Source organism: Alligator mississippiensis, chromosome 1 (assembly GCF_030867095.1).
Source record: "Alligator mississippiensis isolate rAllMis1 chromosome 1, rAllMis1, whole genome shotgun sequence".
In the NCBI taxonomy this organism is placed as follows: Eukaryota; Metazoa; Chordata; order Crocodylia; family Alligatoridae; genus Alligator; species Alligator mississippiensis.
The window spans coordinates 142,395,497-142,406,230 of NC_081824.1; positions in this window are offsets into that span (position 1 = coordinate 142,395,497).

Genomic DNA, 10,734 nt, shown 5'->3' on the forward strand with positions numbered 1-10,734 from the left:
TCCAAATATACCTTCCCATGGACATCAAACCTGCTCCAGTCTCAACCTTTCATTGTCTTCCCCCAGTGGATCTTAAGGAATCTGACATCCACACCAGCAATAAATCCCCATTCCAAGGATCCAAAGAATCCCTGCCCCCACTTCTGGTAAACAACAGGAGATTTCTACCCAAGAGGTTTAAGGAAAACACATCCCTACTAAGCATTCAACCAACCCAGAGTACCCAGCACCAAGGCTGAGGAAACAGACTACCTAATATAAACCCAGCCTTCCCCCCATCTCCTAACTAGAAAGAATTTGCACCTTCTTTTCTCACCAGACAGAAACAGACCTTACCCCTCAGACTCATGGGAACCTCATTCCTTCCTACCCCCTGCACACAGGCGGTATTGCCCTTCCTGCCCAACCAGGCCATATAACCGAAGTCAGAGGAAGCAGGGAAATGTATATAAGGCACAAGACACTACCCCAGGCACTGGAGTGGCCTCATCACAGGCAATCATAGTGGTTTGGTGATATTCTACCTACATGCAAGAGCAGCAAAGAAACAAAGATTAAGAGGAGGCAGAGACAGGTGTAAAGGTAGATATGTTATAAGGTATAAAGTATGACAGGTAAAAGAAAGTGACAGAGGTGGAAAACTTTTGTGGGAGTTCCTTTCTTAAATGTTGGCAGCACATTAGTGGGGTGACACAATCAGAATATAGCATAAAATTATATTATTTCCCTATGAAAATTCCTTGTTAATTTGAAGGATTTGATGGAAGTAGTTTCTTCCACTTTGTTTCCCTGTAACTTTTGACACTAGGCTGTTTCGGAAACTTAGTCACCGTCCACATGATGGAAAGTTTCAGAAATATCAGTGTAAGTACTTATCTGGTAACAAATGCATAGGCTTGTTTGCTTGTTCACACCCATGACAATCATTAATACCTAGCTCTTCACTGTATATGCAGAATGGTTTTATAGGATCTGCTTTAAATTAACTTCGTTAACAGTGTCCGTTCATCATATGTATGCCTTTTCTCTAACAAGATTGGTTGTTAATTACAATATCTTACTATTATCCACTTCGTGCATTCAGTTTATTGGAAAAAAAATAAAAAAGATTGAATACACCAACTGTTCTAGGTTAAATAATTTAATCACTTTGGATAATGGCTTAATTAACTAGAGAAACAACACTGAAGCAATGCGTGCTATGCTTTGATTGTATGTCGTGTCCAGATTTGTAATGACTTGAGATAAGTGTCCTACTTCCTGGCAGCTAATAATGGGGAATCACTTGCCTTCTAATTCAGCTTTGCTGAAGATGATAGTATACTGCATTTTCACCCTTGTGTCTTGGCTCTGTAGCATGAGACTGGCTGAAGTCCCACAGTTGGAAGTTTTAGGTTGTGCTTTGTCCATAATAGGAGTGAGAGAAATTGGAGCTTCTCTGCCCACCACTGAGAGTCACGTGACATCTTGGAACTTAACCACTGGAAGCTTCTATTAATCCCTGATATGAGTAAAGAACAAAGGCTCCCCAAGGACAAGTGTGCCAAGCAATAATAAATTGAAACTGAAAAATGCATATCACTGACAATAAAGGCAAGCGCTGCCTCAAAAGGTTCCCTCCATGCTGTGAAGGGAGATGGATTCATGAGGAAGAAAAACAGCAAGGGAAACAAATGCATTTTTTTCGCTTCCTACTAGTAGATTTGTATTTCCTGTGGTGAATATTCTACAAACCTAGTAGAAGGGGTACCCTATTCTCAGAGGAGGCTGACGTGCATGCTTTTTATTTGGGCAGGAAAGACATGCATGCTTTTATTTGGGCAGGGCTTTCCAGGCTCGAAAAAGGAGCTGTGGGGGAGGTAGGACATAAAGAACGTAGAATTTGATTCTACCAGGGTGAGAAGGTCTTCACTTTTCTGGGAGCAGTTTGTTTGTGTAAGGCATTATACGATGATAGTCAAAAGCTTTCTCAGTTATTGTCCATGCCACAAGAATGAAAAATGTGGAATTCTAAACACGAGGACTAAGTACGGACATTCAAAAAGCCCAAGGAGAAATTGATCTTTAGACGCAAATCTTAGACCAGGTCCTGCCATTTTTAAACCAGTCTATGTGCGCTGAGCTTCTGTTCTCTTATGGGTATGGACCAATTTCCAGTCACTTATACTAGTAAAAGTATAATGTTTGTACCTGGCCAAGGAGTGGGATCCTGGCCCTATTGAAATCAATAAGAATTTGATCATTAGTTTTAATGGGGACAGGATCTTGTTACAGGGGCCATTTTCAGAGATGTTTCAACTTAGAAAATAGAGTTATCAAGCTTAACATCTCATAATCATTCACTTTGCCAACTGTTGTGCCTCACAACCAGCCATGTCCAACTCTTACAAAGCCTTCACCACAGGCTTGAAGGATACTGAAATACTGACAGATCCGAGGATGCAGAGCTGCTGTGCAGCCCTTCATGTCCTTCTGACTACACCATCTGCAAAAGAACTGCTCCAAAGTCTATTTCTGAACATGAGCCTTTGTTCTGTGATCGCTCACCTTCCAATTTTCATGGCTTGAATTCATGCAGAATTGAGTTTCTTCACTCTCTGATTCTTCAGTCCTGCCTGGCCCAGGTACCATCCGGCCTGTGGCAAGTCCCACCACCCCTGGGTGCACAAAGGGGTTGGGGTGGTTCCACAGGTGGAGTCCATTTCCTGGCAGCCTTGGCGGCAGTGACCCCAGTTCCATGGAGACCGGCCAGGACCTGCATGGGCAAGGCCCAAGTCCTGGGCTGAGTGCACAGCCCTAGCCCTGGCCCTGACTTTGGCCCCAGCCTGCCCTGCATGTAGGGTTGGGGTCCCTGCAGCACTTGCTCCAGACCCACCCACCCCAACCATGATGATCAGCAGTGGTGGCCAGATAGAAGCTGCTGCTGGGCACTGGGAAAAAGTGAGACCTGGTGGCAGGTGCAGTTGCCTCCCTCTCACTGCTCCCAGGCCCTTCTCACTCCAGCTGCCCAGAGCCCACACTGGAGCTTCCCTGCAGCTCTTCCCCAGCATGGCCACCACCACCAGTGCCACCTCTGGGCTGCCTCACTCCAGGGTGGAGCTGCAGGGCAGCCCCCATGTGGGCTCCAGGCAGCTGCAGTGAGAAGGCCCTGGCAGCAGTGAATAGGAGGCAGCTGTGCCATCTGCCAGGTCTCACTTTTTCCTGGCACCCAACAGCAGTTTTTGCCCAGCCACTGCTGCCTCCACACCCAGGCCACCAATGGCAAAGCCCGGCAGGGGTAGAGGGGCAGCCCTAAGGTGGCACTGGTGGCATCAAGGGCACCAGCTGAGCTGCTTCTGGTGAAGCTGCTGCCTGCCTGAAGTGCCCACATCAGCTCCCTGCCCAACTACAGCCCCATCCCTCATAGGGTGGTTTGGTGAGCTGTTGTGCACTGCAGGGAGGGTGCTGACCTGGCCCACAACAGCTCACCATTATTGTGGCATGTCCACCCCTGCTCTGCCCCAGTATCCTGTCTCCAGCAGGGACAGAAATGGATGTTATGCAAGGAGAACATCTAACTGGATATCTCTAGAGTGATTATCTTGTACTTGTTGACACTGAAGTTCGGCTGCCACTTTTTTGCCTACTCACTTAGCTTGGTGAAGTCTTTCTGCAGCTCCTCTCCATCAGCTTGGGACTTGACTACCCAGAATATTTTGTTATCATCTGTTCCCAAAGTGGTGACCTGTAGTGTTGCATGTTTGTGCATAATCTTGAACATCAAGGAAGTTTAGATTAGGGAAATAATGACTAGTTATTTGAATGGGGTCCCCATGCCAAAGCATGGAGCCAAGTGGTGCTGATGCATGGTCTCAGGGCTCCAGTCCTGGCACATGAGGCTGGACAAAGGAAGCATAGGATCCCAGGTCCCTGATCCCAATATGTGGGGCTGGATGGAAGTAAAACAGAGTCCTGGGACCCTGATCCTAGCACGTATATAACAGAGTTAGATCAGGCTCTCTTACAGCCTGGTCTTTGTCTGGTTGGGCTTATACTGTAACCTGTTGCAACAAGGCAAGTTCAATGTGATTGGACCATTCCATCCAAACTTCTGATTGGACTAGCCATGATCCACAAATGTGGCACAAGGTGATTGGAGCATTCACTCCACACTTCTGATTGGCTGAGCCGCTATCCAGGGGCATGGCCCCCTGGGGGTGGGAGGTGGGGGATAAAAGAAGGCACGTGCTGCAGTCAAGGGAGAGAGAAGCACATGGGCTTTGAAGAGCTGGGGTGAGCTGACCCAGCGGACCAGTCAAATGAGCCACAGAAGAACCTGAAGGCAGCAAGACAAGGTTGAAGCAAGAACGGGATGGCAGAGACTGAGGCGCTGCTCCAAGGGCTTGAAGGCAGCAGGACAAGGCTGGAGCAAGAGTGGGACAGCAGAAACTGAGGCACTGCTCCAAGGGCCAGCAGGTTTCGGGAGACAGAGCATGATGACGCTTGTCAAGGGGCTGTCAGCATATCCGTTGTTTTAGGGGAGGAAATTGTAACCCCAGAGGAGACTTTCCTGGGTGCTTACATCCTGCCCATGAGGGGCAGGTGGGGAGAGTGTCCCCATTGAGTTCTGAGTGCTACAGAGAGATATTGCAGGTGGGGTTTGCAACACCGCAGTTTTTCACCAAGATGTGAAATGGAACATAAACCCCTCTTAGGAGTGCAGGAGTAAGCTGCACGGTGCTTGGCAGAGCCCCTGCTTGGGGGGAGGAGCTGGGTTCTCCACAGGAGGTTGACTCCACCCACCCTGCAGGAGGGGTGATTGTATAAGACTGATCCAGGCAGGATCTACGATTCCTACACTCTAGAGTATAAGACTCTGAAGGGGCTTCCCCCTCTGGGTCAGTCAGAACTTTGCTGCCTCTCCTGTTAGGGGTAGAGAGTGTGTGCAAAAGATTGGGTTATTACTTGCATCCAGGACCGGTGTGACATTCAATGCTGGGAGTTGTACAATGTCACTACAAGTAACATAAGGTGAAACTCATCTAGGAACCAACCTGAGAGCTGAGTGTAAGGGATTCTCACTGACCCTTCACCCTTCCCCAGAGTCTACTCCCAAATTTACAGAAGAAGAGGTAGTTTGGAGGTTCATACTACTGAAGAATATGTATAATAGTTATTATGATCTTTTTTTGGGGGGGGGTGTATGTGTTGATTTTTATGGTCTTTTCTACCTCCCCTCTTCTCCCTATGTAAATAAAATGTATATAGTTAAGTAATGAGTGTTGTCTGATTGAAGGTTTCAATGCTCCAGGTGCCCTTCTGTAGGGAGACTCTCCACACTCTAGGAAGGAGGGCTGCTGGGTAGAGACCACAGGGATCCGTAACTGGCTGCAGCTGGTGGGTATCTCTGCCTCCCGGGTTACATGTATAACAGGGTAGGAGCAATACAGGGTTTTGGGGCTCCAATTCCATAATGCAGGACAAGCAGAGGCATGCAGGCCTGGGTGTGGGCTGCACAGTCCAGGGTCCAGGTGTGTGAGTCTGATCCTGGCGATCAGGATCTGAACCAGCCCACAAACTAGCCCCAAATGCTTCTGATTTGGGCCAAAAGGTTGAGCACTATTGCGTTAGACAAACATCTGCCAGGCTTGGCTTAGATCTTGCCTCAGAGCAGAGGAATGCACTAGATGTTCTTTTGAGGTCCCTTCCTACCCTACATTTCTATGAGTTAGGGTCTTGCTGTCCAGGGAGAACTTGACATAGTCAGAATATTATGGGGAAAGAAAGGAGTATGGAAATGAGGTTGTGGCATTACTAAGATGGTATTTTGCAAATCATATTGGCTCCAAAGGTTATTTCTCTTTTTCTTTTTAAATTTAATTTCTGATTTTATAAAGAGATCACGGGATAAAATAATATTTTAGCTGTAGTCATAATTGATTTGCAGTGCACAGGAAAGCAGTGCATCTAACGAGGAAATGACATTTTCACTCTTAAACAGAATTACATCAGTTTAACAAAAGCTATAATAGTACCTCTCTGAATCTAATTAAGAGGCCTGGTCTCCTTGGACCTAATGAGAGTAGCATTCTATTTTAAGGACCCTGTGGAAAGTTCTACAGAGACCTTGAGAGTTTGGTAGTAGAAAACATTAATCATATGGGCAAAGAGAGACCTAATAAAAGATATTCTATATGGAAGGTACAAGCACACATGGAATCAAAAATCTTAAGCCTTCGTTTTCCAATAAGACAATTAATATCCTAATAATAACATCCATGCTTCATTAGTCAGTATCCTTAACACCACAGGAACATTAGGAAAGGAGAATGATGTCTTACTGACTCATGTTAATATACTGATTCAGAGTAAAAACAAAGAACGAATTGTAACTGTATACACAGAATTTACAACATGCTGCTAAAATGGCCTGTCTTAGATTATATTGGGTTTCATTTAAAAGGTGAGGTAGAGTCTTCAGAGAGTATGTCTACCCTGGTTGTCCCATATTTTGCTTCTGTAACACAGGTGGGAACATACATTTTTCTTCCTTTTCATCTGTAACTTTTGGCTTCAGGTCTTCCACCACGCTGCCTCTAGATTTGGACCAGATTCGTCTTCATCCAACAGATACCCCAGATGTCCTTACTCTTCTAAATCCTTCCTTAAAGACCACCACTTCAGATTATCATTCCTCCATTCTTCTCAAGATCCACTGTGGTTTTTTCCATTCCTGTTATTAACAATAAGCCTCTCACCCAAAATCCGAGTTGTCTTGCATTTGCTTTCTCCTGCTTATCTGTGTTTGCAAAAGACCTTTTAAACTAAGTGCTCTATAAATGTTTTTAGTAATAATGTTGGATTTTATCAAAAGTATTGTCACAGTTTACTTCCAAACCAGGCTTACTGACTACCCATCTTCGTGCCAAAATGAGAGAACAAGTCTGCATTTTAAGCCTTTTATTTTGGCAAGGGCAGGTTTCTTCTGAGGGAATGCCACTAAAATGTGTAAATCAGCAATGTATTCTTATCTTCTAAAGCTTTTTTGTTGTTTCATTGCCACTAAAGAAATAACCTGGAGAATTTTCATTAGTACAACAATAAAAATATCATTTTTGTGTGGAAAAATATCTTTTAGTGTCATAGTTTCTCAACTCTATTAGTGATACACCTTCTGACTTTATATTCAGCATCACATAAGACAGAAATAAGATCCTCTAGGGCAGCTATAATTATGAGCTACTAATTATATAGGTCAACTGCATCTGAGAAATGAGGGGAAAGTATTAGACTAGCCACAGTCTTCCACCTCCTTCCACAAACAGGTTTACCACTGCTGGGCTGAAAGAAGCTGCCAGGAATATATAACAAAGTTAGAATGAAAATAGTTCAGAAGGGAGTTGGTTATCAATCCCTTCTTAGTGAATAATCACCCACATCAGAAAAAACCACCATTACCACACTGGCAAGTCTTTGTCAACAATTTTAGTAAAAAAGGCACTGAGCTACCTAGATTAATGCATTCTTTAATGCATTCATACACACACACAAGAAATATTGGAGGACATTTTGAAAAGAAAAATAAAATGAATGTGGAATGGAGGTGGAGAGGGGAAATCAGGTACTAACAAAAGATGCAGGTCTTAGCCCAGTGCCATTCAATAGTTATGTGCCATTAAAGACACGTGTGTTGATTGCTAGCACCCTGTGTTAATGGTGTACACATGCTAATATTAGCTGAAGGTGAAAGTAAATATTGACTATAACTATAAATATTAAACAAAGTAAATGAAAGCAGGTCTTAAGACTAAAATTTTGGCAAGTATTTGTCAATTAAAAATTAAAAGAAACAGCAGTTTTGTTCACCAGGCTAAACACTCATAGTCATAAGATTTAAGTGCACTAAAAGACACCACGAGTAGTGGTTAACACAGAGGGAGAGAAAAAGCAATTCCATTCCCATGTTGCCACTGATTTGCTATGTGATCATGGTGAAGTCATTTGGCTTCTGTTCACTAATCCACCTATAACATGGGTGCAAGAATCTTCATTTCCCACATGGCAGTGCTATGAATCTTAATAAATATTTGCAAACTACTAGGAGAGCCTCTGATGAAAGGTAAGCACAAAATATTATTACGCTCACCTCCTGGGAGCTCCCCTATTTAGTTCATTAATGCAATAAAAATAATTTGAGAATTACACGAAGAGAATTATTAAAAATCTGCTCTAGTAGTTAGTAAGTTCAAAATGCATATTCTAGTACACAGAATACTAATACATACTGATACATGAATGCAAATCCGGTTTCATGTATTGATTGTTCTGCTCTGGTGACAAAAAATGCGGATTAAAGAACACTTTCTTAACCTTTCAGCTATACACTTCTCCAGGAACAGACTTTGTGTTGTATTTTTTCCAAGAAATGTCACATGGATTAGATCTATGGAAACACGTGTGATGCATAAAGAGTACATGTGGGTGCACGTGCACCCCCTGAGCATGGTGGTACACCCCCTACAAAACGGCGCCACCAACACTATTGGCAGCACCTGCGAGCAGTTGCCCGCCCTCCACCACCAACACTGCCGGCAGCATCTGCGGGTGGTCAACGATCTCCGCTGGCCACTGCCAAAACTTCCAGTGGCATCTGAGGGTGGTCGCCGACCCCTGGTCAGCGCACACCCCCCCCCCGCCCCCCTCCCACTACCAACAGTGCCAGCGGCATCTGCAGGAGCTCCTGCTGACTGCTGCCATGCTTCAGCTGTGCTCCTGCCACCACTGTACCCCCCAGCCGCTGGGGACACACATCGTTCATGCATGGAAAACAAGAAAAGGCTGAAGTTTGGAAGGATGCAGGTATTGCACTGCAATTGGTCTCCATAAATCTGTGCAGATCAGCGGCCTCCAACCTTTTTAAGTAGGAGATCACCTTTGGCATTTAAAAGCAACCCAAGATCTACCATGCACTGTGGCTGCCGCCCCCGGCAACCTCCCTCCCCACTACCCAGCACATAAGTCTGTGGGGAGGGAAGGGGAGAAAAGATCAAGGCAGAGGGAGAAAAAAATATTTGGGGGTGCGCCTCCCCAGCAGGTAAGTCCCACCTGGCCAGGGCCCCACTCAACTTACCCCTGCTCCTGCCACTGCAGCACTGTCCCTCACCGCAGGGGCTGCAATCTAGCCCTCACCCCTTCCTTCCCCCACGGACTGACCTGCTGGGCTGGGATGCATATGTGCATGCACACGGGCACTCACCCTCCCACCCCAGCCTTGGATCGACTCCAAGAGGCTCCCAGATCTACCACAAGAGGCTCCAAGATCTACTGGTGAATCGAGATCCACTGGTTGGTGATGACTGGTGTAGATATAACATAATCACCAGACTATTAGACTCATAGTCCATCTAGTCCAGTGTTTGGTCTGTAGCAGTGGCCAGTATCAGACATTTTAGAGGAGAAAACAGGAATAATTACACAGTGGGCAGATAGATGTGGGATGATTTGCCACACAAAGGTCCCATACTATCCACAGCAATTAGTGATTGCCTTAAGATTTGGGGGTTTTCTCATTAACTATTATAGATTCATAGATGTTAGGGTCGGAAGGAACCTCAATAGATCATCGAGTCCGACCCCCTGCATAGGCAGGAAAGGGTGCTGGGTTTAGATGAGCCCAGCTAGATGCTCATCTAACCTCCTCTTGAAGACCCCCAGGGTAGGGGAGAGCACCACCTCCCTTGGGAGCCCGTTCCAGACCTTGGCCACTCGAACTGTGAAGAAGTTCTTCCTAATGTCCAGTCTAAATCTGCTCTCTGCTAGCTTGTGGCCATTGTTTCTTGTAACCCCCAGGGGCGCCTTGGTGAATAAATCCTCACCTATTCCCTTCTGTGCCCCCGTGATGTACTTATAGGCAGCCACAAGGTCGCCTCTCAACCTTCTCTTGCGGAAGCTGAAAAGGTCCAGTTTCTCTAGTCTCTCCTCGTAGGGCTTGGTCTGTAGGCCCTTAACCATACGAGTGGCCCTTCTCTGGACCCTCTCCAGGTTATCCGCATCCCTCTTGAATTGCGGAGCCCAGAATTGCACGCAGTACTCCAACTGTGGTCTGACCAGCGCCCGATAGAGGGGAAGTATCACCTCCTTGGACCTATTCGTCATGCATCTGCTGATGCACGATAAAGTGCCATTGGCTTTTTTGATGGCTTCGTCACACTGCCGGCTCATGGTCATCTTGGAGTCCACTAGGACTCCAAGATCCCTTTCCACTTCCGTGCCACCCAGCAGGTCATTCCGTAGGCTGTAGGTGTGCTGGACATTTTTCCTCCCTAGGTGCAGCACTTTGCATTTCTCCTTGTTGAATTGCATTCTGTTGTTTTTTGCCCACTTGTCCAACCTGTCCAGATCTGCTTGCAGCTGTTCCCTGCCCTCCGGCGTGTCCACATCTCCCCATAGCTTTGTGTCATCTGCAAACTTGGACAGAGTACATTTCACTCCCTCGTCCAAGTCACTGATGAAGACATTAAAGAGTATCGGTCCAAGGACCGAGCCCTGTGGGACCCCACTGCCCACACCCTTCCAGGTCGAAACCGACCCATCCACCACGACTCTCTGGGTGCGACCCTCCAGCCAATTCACCACCCACCAGACTGTGAAGTCATCCAAGTCACAGCCTCTTAACCTGTTCACCAGTATGGGGTGGGATACCGTATCGAAGGCCTTCCTGAAGTGTAAGTATACGACATCCACCCCTCGTCCTTT